The sequence below is a fragment of the Penaeus vannamei genome, chromosome 13 (assembly GCF_042767895.1).
Source record: "Penaeus vannamei isolate JL-2024 chromosome 13, ASM4276789v1, whole genome shotgun sequence".
Classification (NCBI taxonomy): Eukaryota; Metazoa; Arthropoda; class Malacostraca; order Decapoda; family Penaeidae; genus Penaeus; species Penaeus vannamei.
The window spans coordinates 40982224-40989723 of record NC_091561.1 but is presented as its reverse complement, the minus strand read 5'-3'; the positions used below and the strand labels follow the sequence as shown (position 1 = coordinate 40989723).

At 45.1% G+C, this 7500-nt stretch overlaps 1 protein-coding gene across 1 annotated transcript in view; it reads right to left on the bottom strand.

Annotated features, from left to right (window-relative positions):
• The window catches only part of LOC113820367 (uncharacterized), a 137536-nt gene that overhangs the window by 45149 nt on the left and 84887 nt on the right, over positions 1-7500 (bottom strand). The gene's annotated exons all lie outside the window — the stretch shown is intronic.

The window sequence follows — 7500 nt, the reverse complement described above, 5'->3', positions numbered from 1 at the left end:
CAGGATACCCGGCGGAAAATTACCCAATTTTCCGCCTGCAGAAAGACCTTAACGCATGGAGTGACACGAAACAGAAAGGAACGGAGAGGCAGCCGTTTTGAGATCCGTTTCTTTGTCTCGCAGCGAAACAGAACCGGGGATCACCTTCCCTCCCGTGCGGTCTCCTCTCGCTCTGTTCTTGCGCTGTTATTCTTGCTGTTTTTTTTTTGTTGTTGTTGTTGTTGTTGTTTTCTTTTTCTTTTCACTCCTTCTTCTTTTTTCTTTTCTCTTTCGCTCCTTCGCATCTTTTTTTTTTTAATTCCTCTTTCTCTCCTTCTTCTTTTTTCTCTTCTCTTTCCCTTCTTCGCATTTTTCTCCCCCCGTGCGGTCTCCTCTCGCTCTGTTCTTTGGCTGTTATTCTTGCTGTTTTTTTGTTTTGTTTTGTTTTTCTTTTCTCTCCTTCTTCTTTTTTCTCTTCTCTTCTCTCTTTCTTTTTTTTTCTCTCCTTCTTTCTCTTTTTCTTTTCTCTTTTTTCTCTTCTCATTTCGCTCCTTCGCAATTTTTTTTTCATTCCCCTTTCTCTTCTTCTTTTTTCTCTTCTCTTTCCCTTCTTCGCATTTTTCTCCCTCCCGTGCGGTCTCCTCTCGCTCTGTTCTTGCGCTGTTATTCTTGCTGTTTTTTTGTTATTTTTTTTTTTCTTTTCTCTCCTTCTTCTTTTTTTCTTTTCTCTTTTTTCTCTTCTCATTTTCAGCTCCTTCACATTTTTTTTATTCCTCCTTTCTCTCCTTCTTCTTTTTTTTCTTCTCTTTCCTTTCTTCGCATTTTTCTCCCTTCCGTGCGGTCTGCTCTCGCTCTGTTCTTGCGCTGTTATTCTTGCTGTTTTTTTTGTTTTTTTTCTTTTTTCCTTCTTTTTCTCTCCTTCTTCTTTTTCTCTCTTCTCTTCTCTTCTTTTTTTCTCCTTCTCTCTCCTTCTTCTTTTTCTTTTCTCTTTTCTCTCTCTCTCATTTCGCTCCTTCTCTGCATCTTTTTTTCATTTCCCTCTTTCTCTTCTTCTTTTTTCTCTTCTCTTTCCCTTCTTCGCATTTTTCTCCCCCCGTGCGGCCTCCTCTCGCTCTGGTCTTTGACTGTTATTCTTGCTGTTTTATTGTTTTTTTTGTTTTTTGTTTTGTTTTGTTTTGTTTTTTCTTTTCTCTTCTTCTTTTTTTTTCTTTTCTCTTTCGCTCCTTCGCATTTGTTTTCATTCCCCTTTCTCTCCTTCTTCTTTTTCTCTTCTCTTTCCCTTCTTCGCATTTTTCTCCCTCCCGTGCGGTCTCCTCTCGCTCTGTTCTTTCGCTGTTATTCTTGCTGTTTTTTTTTCTTTCTTTCTTTCTTTTCTTTTCTCTCTTCTTCTTTTTTCTCTTCTCTATTTCCCTTCTTCGCATTTTTTTCTCTCCTGTGCGGTCTCCTTCCTCTCGCTCTGTTCTTTTGCTGTTATTCTTGCTGCTTTTGTTTTGTTTTGTTTTTTTCTTTTCTCTCCTTCTTCTTTTTTCTTTTCTCTTTTGCTCCTTCTTCGCATTTTTTTTTTTTTTAATTCCCTCTTTCTCTCCTTCTTTTATCTCTCTTCTCTTCTTTCCCTTCTTCGCATTTTCTCTCCTCCCTGTGCGGTCTCCTCTCGCTCTGTTCTTTTGCTGTTATTCTTGCTGTTTTTGTTTTTGTTTTGTTTTGTTTTGTTTTTCTTTTCTCTCCTTCTTCTTTTTTCTTTTCTCTTTTGCTCCTTCGCATTTTTTGTGTTTTGTTTTCATTCCCCTTTCATATTCTTTCTTTCTTCTCTCGGTGTTCTCCTCTTCTTCCGTTGTCCTTCTCTTCTTTCGTGTTTTTTCTTCCTTTCTCTCTGTCTCTCTCTCTCTTTCGTGCTTCTTACTTTCATATTCCTCCTCTTCTTCCTCTTCTTTTCTTCTCCTCATTCTTTTCTATTTCTCCACCCTGCATCTCTTACACATGCTTCTTCTCTCTTCATTTTTACTCCTCCTTCTCTTCCCTATCCTTCTCACCTATTCATTCTCCTTATCCCCTCCTCAATTCACCCCTTCTCTACCCATTCCACCTCTCACCCTCTTCCTCTTCCCTGCCCCCTCTCCTTCCCCCTCCCCATTCATTCCCTCACCACTTCTCTCCCTCTTTCTCCTCCTCCCCCTTCTTTCCCCCTCTTTCCACCCCCCTCCCCCCTTCATTCCCCTTCACCACTTCTCTCCCTCTTTCCTTCCCCCCTCTTCCCCCATCCCCCCTCCCCTCCCTGCTTCCCCCTCCCCCTTCATTCCCTCACCACTTCTCTCCCTCTTTCCTCCCCACCTCCTCTTCCCCCTCCTCCCCTCCCCTCCCCCTCTATTCCTAATTCTACCTCCCATCCCACGCTCTTCATTGCAAGGAAAACAAAAGTGCTTATGCAACAGCTTGCAATAACCCGGGTGCCAATCTCCATGCTGCATATAAATGATTTGCAATTGTAGCAGTTGTTCAAACCTCATTTAGAGCACATGAACTACTTCATAAGCAGAGCAGTTTCTCGTTAGCTAGTTTGTTCAGATTTTGCACATTCTTAAATCTTAGATATTTACGTATAATCAGTAAATTTGATTACTTTATTATAGTATCTATTTATTTACTAATCTGTCTACCTAATGTGTTTATCATTAATATCTTTCATGTAATATTCTCTTCAACAACATATTTTTAAAAAATCATAAAGAAAAACAACCAACATATCATTTGTAACAAACAAAACAACTACACAAATGGATTGCATAACAGAGAATGTCCTTAAAAAAATAATGATAAAAAAAAGTAAAAAAAAAAGTTTATATTGTGTGTCGACCTTGTTAAATGTTTATGTTCCGTAATTGTGTTAGGAAGCTTGTCATTATATAATGGAAAGTGCAGAGAGAAATGGAAATGATATTTACCACGCTAAATTATTGTATATATGAGGGTATACACACAACGAGTCTGTATAATTGGATGTGTGCGTGTGTGTGTGTGTGTGTGTGTATGTGTGTGTATGTATCTTTCTCTCTCTCTCTCTCTCTCTCTCTCTCTCTCTCTCTCTCTCTCTCTCTCTGTCTGGCTCTCTCTCTCTCTCTCTCTCTCTCTCTCTCTCTATATATATATATATATATATATATATATATATATATATATATATATATATATATATATATATATATATATATATATATATAACCAATATATATGTGTGTGCGTGTGTGTGTGTGTGTGTATGTGTGTGTGTGTGTGTGTGTGTGTGTGTGTGTGTGTGTGTGTGTGTGTGTGTGTGTGTGTGTGTGTGTGTGTGTGTATGCGTATGTATGTATATATGTATGTATATATATATGTACGTGTGTGTCTGTGTGGCTGTGTGCATTTGTGTGTGTGTGTTTATTGATGTACATCAGGTATAAGCGTGTGACAAATTTTCTCTCTGTGCTTGTCTCTCTCCCCACCTTTATCTGTCTACTGCAGCTAGTTTGATAACCGAACATCTACCCAAATCAACGAAGCGATTCGTCCTTTTTATCTCCCCAATTCTCCCCCATTAAGCCTTATCGCCAACGAGCTAATTATTCATTACTTAAAACGATAGGTTTATTCCCCTCCCCCCCCCTTCTCTTCCTCACCTCTGTCTCCTGTGCCTCCCCTCCCTCCCTTCTCTCTCCCCCACCCCATCGTCTCCCTCTCCATCCTCTCACTCACTCCCCATCCCCCTCCCACGCTAACACCTCCTACTACCTCACTCCCCACCCCATCACCTCCCTCTCTCCTCCTCACTCACTCTCACCCCTCACTCCCTCTTCCTACTCTCCCCCGCCAACACCCCCAACACCCCCCACCCTGATCACCTCCCCACCCCCCCCTCCCCCCAACTCACCTTGCCGTAACTCCCCTTTGCCGAGCACCTTGATGAAGTTGAAGTCGTTGATGTTGTACCGCTTGAACCCTCTGCCTCCTCTCCCCCACCCTATCACCTCCCTCTCTCCCTTTCTCCCCTCACCCCCACATCCCCCTCCCCCACCCCCAAACACCCCCAACAGCCAACACCCTCCTCCCCACCCTCCCAACACCCACACCCCCATCCCCCACCTGTGCACCCCACACATCACATCCCTCCCCCCATCCCCCTCACCCCCTGCAAATTCTCCCTCTCTCTATTCAATTCCTTCTCCCTCCCTCCCCCTCTCCTATTCACCCCCTCCCCCCACCTCCCACCCCCCAACTCACCTGTTGGCCGTAACTCGCCTTGCCGAGCACCTTTGATGAAGTTGAAGTCGTTGATGTTGGTACCGCACTTGAACCCCTCACGCCTCCTCCCCCCACCCTATCACCTCCCCTCCCCCTCCTCACCCACACATCCCCCCACGCTACCCCCCTCACCACCTCCCCCCCCCCCCCCCTCCCCCCCCAACTCACCTTGCCGTAACTCCCCTTGCCGAGCACTCTTGACGAAGTTGAAGTCAGTTGATGTTGTACCGCTTGAACCCTCACCTCACTCCCCCCACCCTATCACCTCCACCTCCCCCTCCCCCTCTCACCCACACATCCCCCCACGCCACCCCCCTCACCACCTCCCCCCCCCCCCACATTCCTCCCCCCAACTCACCTTGCCGTAACTCCCCTTGCCGAGCACCTTGATGAAGTTGAAGTCGTTGATGTTGTACCGCTTGAACTTGGGCCGCGTCTGGAGTGGCGACCGGATTTCAGGCGGGCCAAAGATGTCGCTGTCCGTGTCCGTTTCCGTCTCCTCCTCTGTGGTCTCGGCTTCGGACCCGGACACGGAGCCTTTGGCCGAGGAAGGGAGGGTGCGTGTCGTTCCGTCGGTGCTTCCTGGGGGGGGGTGAGAAAAAGGTTCTTATTTTTCTTATTTGTCGTTCTTATTTTAAACGATGAAATTCTCTAAAACACTGATGTTTTATGATTTAAAAAAACGAATGAGTGCAAAAAGGGGTTATTGTTATTATTGTTATTTGTCGTTCTTACTTTAAAGGACAAAGTTCTCTAGAACACTGATATATTATGATACAAATATATATATAAACAAAAACAAAACGAGTTTATATTATGATAAAAAAATCAGTGACAAATAAATGTTATTGTTATTTGTCATTCTTTGTTTAAATGATAAAGTTCTGTACAACACTGAGATATGATTAAAAAAAATAAAATAAAATAAAATAAATATATATATATATATATATATATTTATATATATATATATATATATATATATATATATATATATATATATATATATGCACATAAGCAAAAAGCATATATATATATATATATATATATATATATATATATATATATACATGCACATAAGCAAAAGCAAAAGGACTTTATATTATGATAAAAAAACAATAACAAGTAAATGCAAAATGGAGTTTATATCGGAAGTCGAAGATGTCTTTCTCTCGTAATCATTATCTTAAAAATACAATACCATATCTACGTCTATCTATAACATCTCAAGTCAATATTCCTAAAGATAAATTAGTAGATTAATAAAGACAACTGGGCTTGATTTTCTCTCTCGAATGACCCTTAGTTTATGTCAGTTTTGTGTTGTGTTCATTTGCGTTAATTAATCTCTCTCTCTCTCTCTCTCTCTCTCTCTCTCTCTCTCTCTCTCTCTCTCTCTCTCTCTCTCTCTCTCTCTCTCTCTCTCTCCTCTCTCTCCTTTCCTCCTCTCTCTCTTCATCTCTCCTTTCCAGCTCCTACCTTCATCTCTCTTTCCAGCCTCACTCCCTACCTTCCTCCCTTTCCTCCCTACTGTCCCTCCTTCCCATCCCTCTCCCTCCCTCCCTGTCCCTCTCCTCTCCCTCTCCCTCTCCCTCTCCCTCTCCCTCTCTCCTTCTTCCCTCCTCCCTCTCTCCCTCTCTCCTCTCCCTCTCCCTCCTCCCTCTCCCTCTCTCTCTCTCTCTCTCTCTCTCTCTCTCTTCCTCCTCTTTATCGGCCTCCCTTCCCCCCTCTCGTCCGACCGATGCAGATCAGGCGGCCCGAAAGGCATGAACAACCCCCCACACCCCCACCCCACCCCCACCCCTCACCCCCACCCCACCCCCACCCCACGGGCCCGTGGAAGCGTACGAAACCAAATAACTGTAAATATCCGATTAAGAGAATATAATCCGCGTTGATCCGTGAATGGTTGCCGTGGATCCCCGAATTCCGGTTATTGATGAGATTCTCCCTTTATCCGGACTCCGCTTAAGTGAATTCCCGGCTTCCAACACCTCCCCCCCCAACCCCCACCCCCACCCATCCACCCACCTACCACCTACCCTCCAATTCTCCGTTCTCGCTTCTCCTCCTGTTTTCGTTTCCCAATCTATCTGCTTCGTGTCTCCTCGTTCGTTCTTAATCCCTATTCTTTCTTCCTGTTCTTGTTCTTATTTTAACTTGTCTTCTTCATCCTTCTCCTTGGCCTCTTTTCTCTTCTCCGCCTCTTCTTCCTTCTCGTTCTCCTCCTCCTTCCTTCTCTACCCCTTCCTTCTCTTCCTCCTTCTTCCTCCTCCTCATCTTTGTCCTTTACCTCGTTCTCCCTCTTTCTCCCTCTCTTTCCCTTTCTCCCTGCCCCCCTCTCCTCTACCTTCTTCTCCTCCTCCTCCTTCTTCCTCCTCTTTCTACCTCTTCCTCCTCCCTCTCCCTCCTCCTCCCTCCTCCTATACTTATCGCAACATCTAACCACCTCCTCCTCCTCCTCCTCTTCCTACTCTTCCTCTCCTCCTCCATATCTTTCTTCTTCTTCTTCTTCCTTTTCATTTCCTTCTCCTCGCTCAATCACCCTCCTTCTTCCTCCTCCCCTTCCTCCTCCTCCGCCCAATCACCCTCCTCTTCCTACTCCTCCTCGTCCTCCTACACCCCAATCCTCCTCCAAGAGTCCTCCTCCTCCTCCACCTCCTCCTCTTCCTCCACCCCAATCCTCCCTCCCCCTCCACCTCCTCCTCTTTCCCTCCACCCCCAATCCTCCTCCCCCTCCACCTCCTCCTCTTCCTCCACCCCAATCCTCCTCCTCCTCTTCTTCCCCCTCCTCCTCTTCCCTCCCTCCTCCACCTCCTCCTCTTCCTCCACCCCAATCCTCCTCCTCCTCCTCCTCCTCCTCTTCCTCCTCCTCCTCCACCCACTCCATCTCCCAATCCCCAGTTACTGCAACCACGCTCGGTATTTTGTTGGAAGGTCACAAGGGAATGAAGAAGGATTAAAAGATGAGAAGGAAAAAAGGCGATGATGGAGGGAGTTACGGAGAGAAGGGGGATAGATAGAGAGAGAAAGAGAGAGGGGGGGATAGATAAAGAGAGAAAGAAAGAGATAGAGAGAAGGAGAGAGAGAGAGAGAGAGAGAGTGAGAGAGAGAGCGAGAGAGAGAGGGAGGGAGGGAGGGAGGGATTCACAGAGAGAGTGGGAGATATATAGATAGATAGAGAGAGAGGGGGAGGGGAGGAGTTAGAGAAAAGAGGGAGTGAGCAGAGGGAGTAAGATAGAAAGTGAG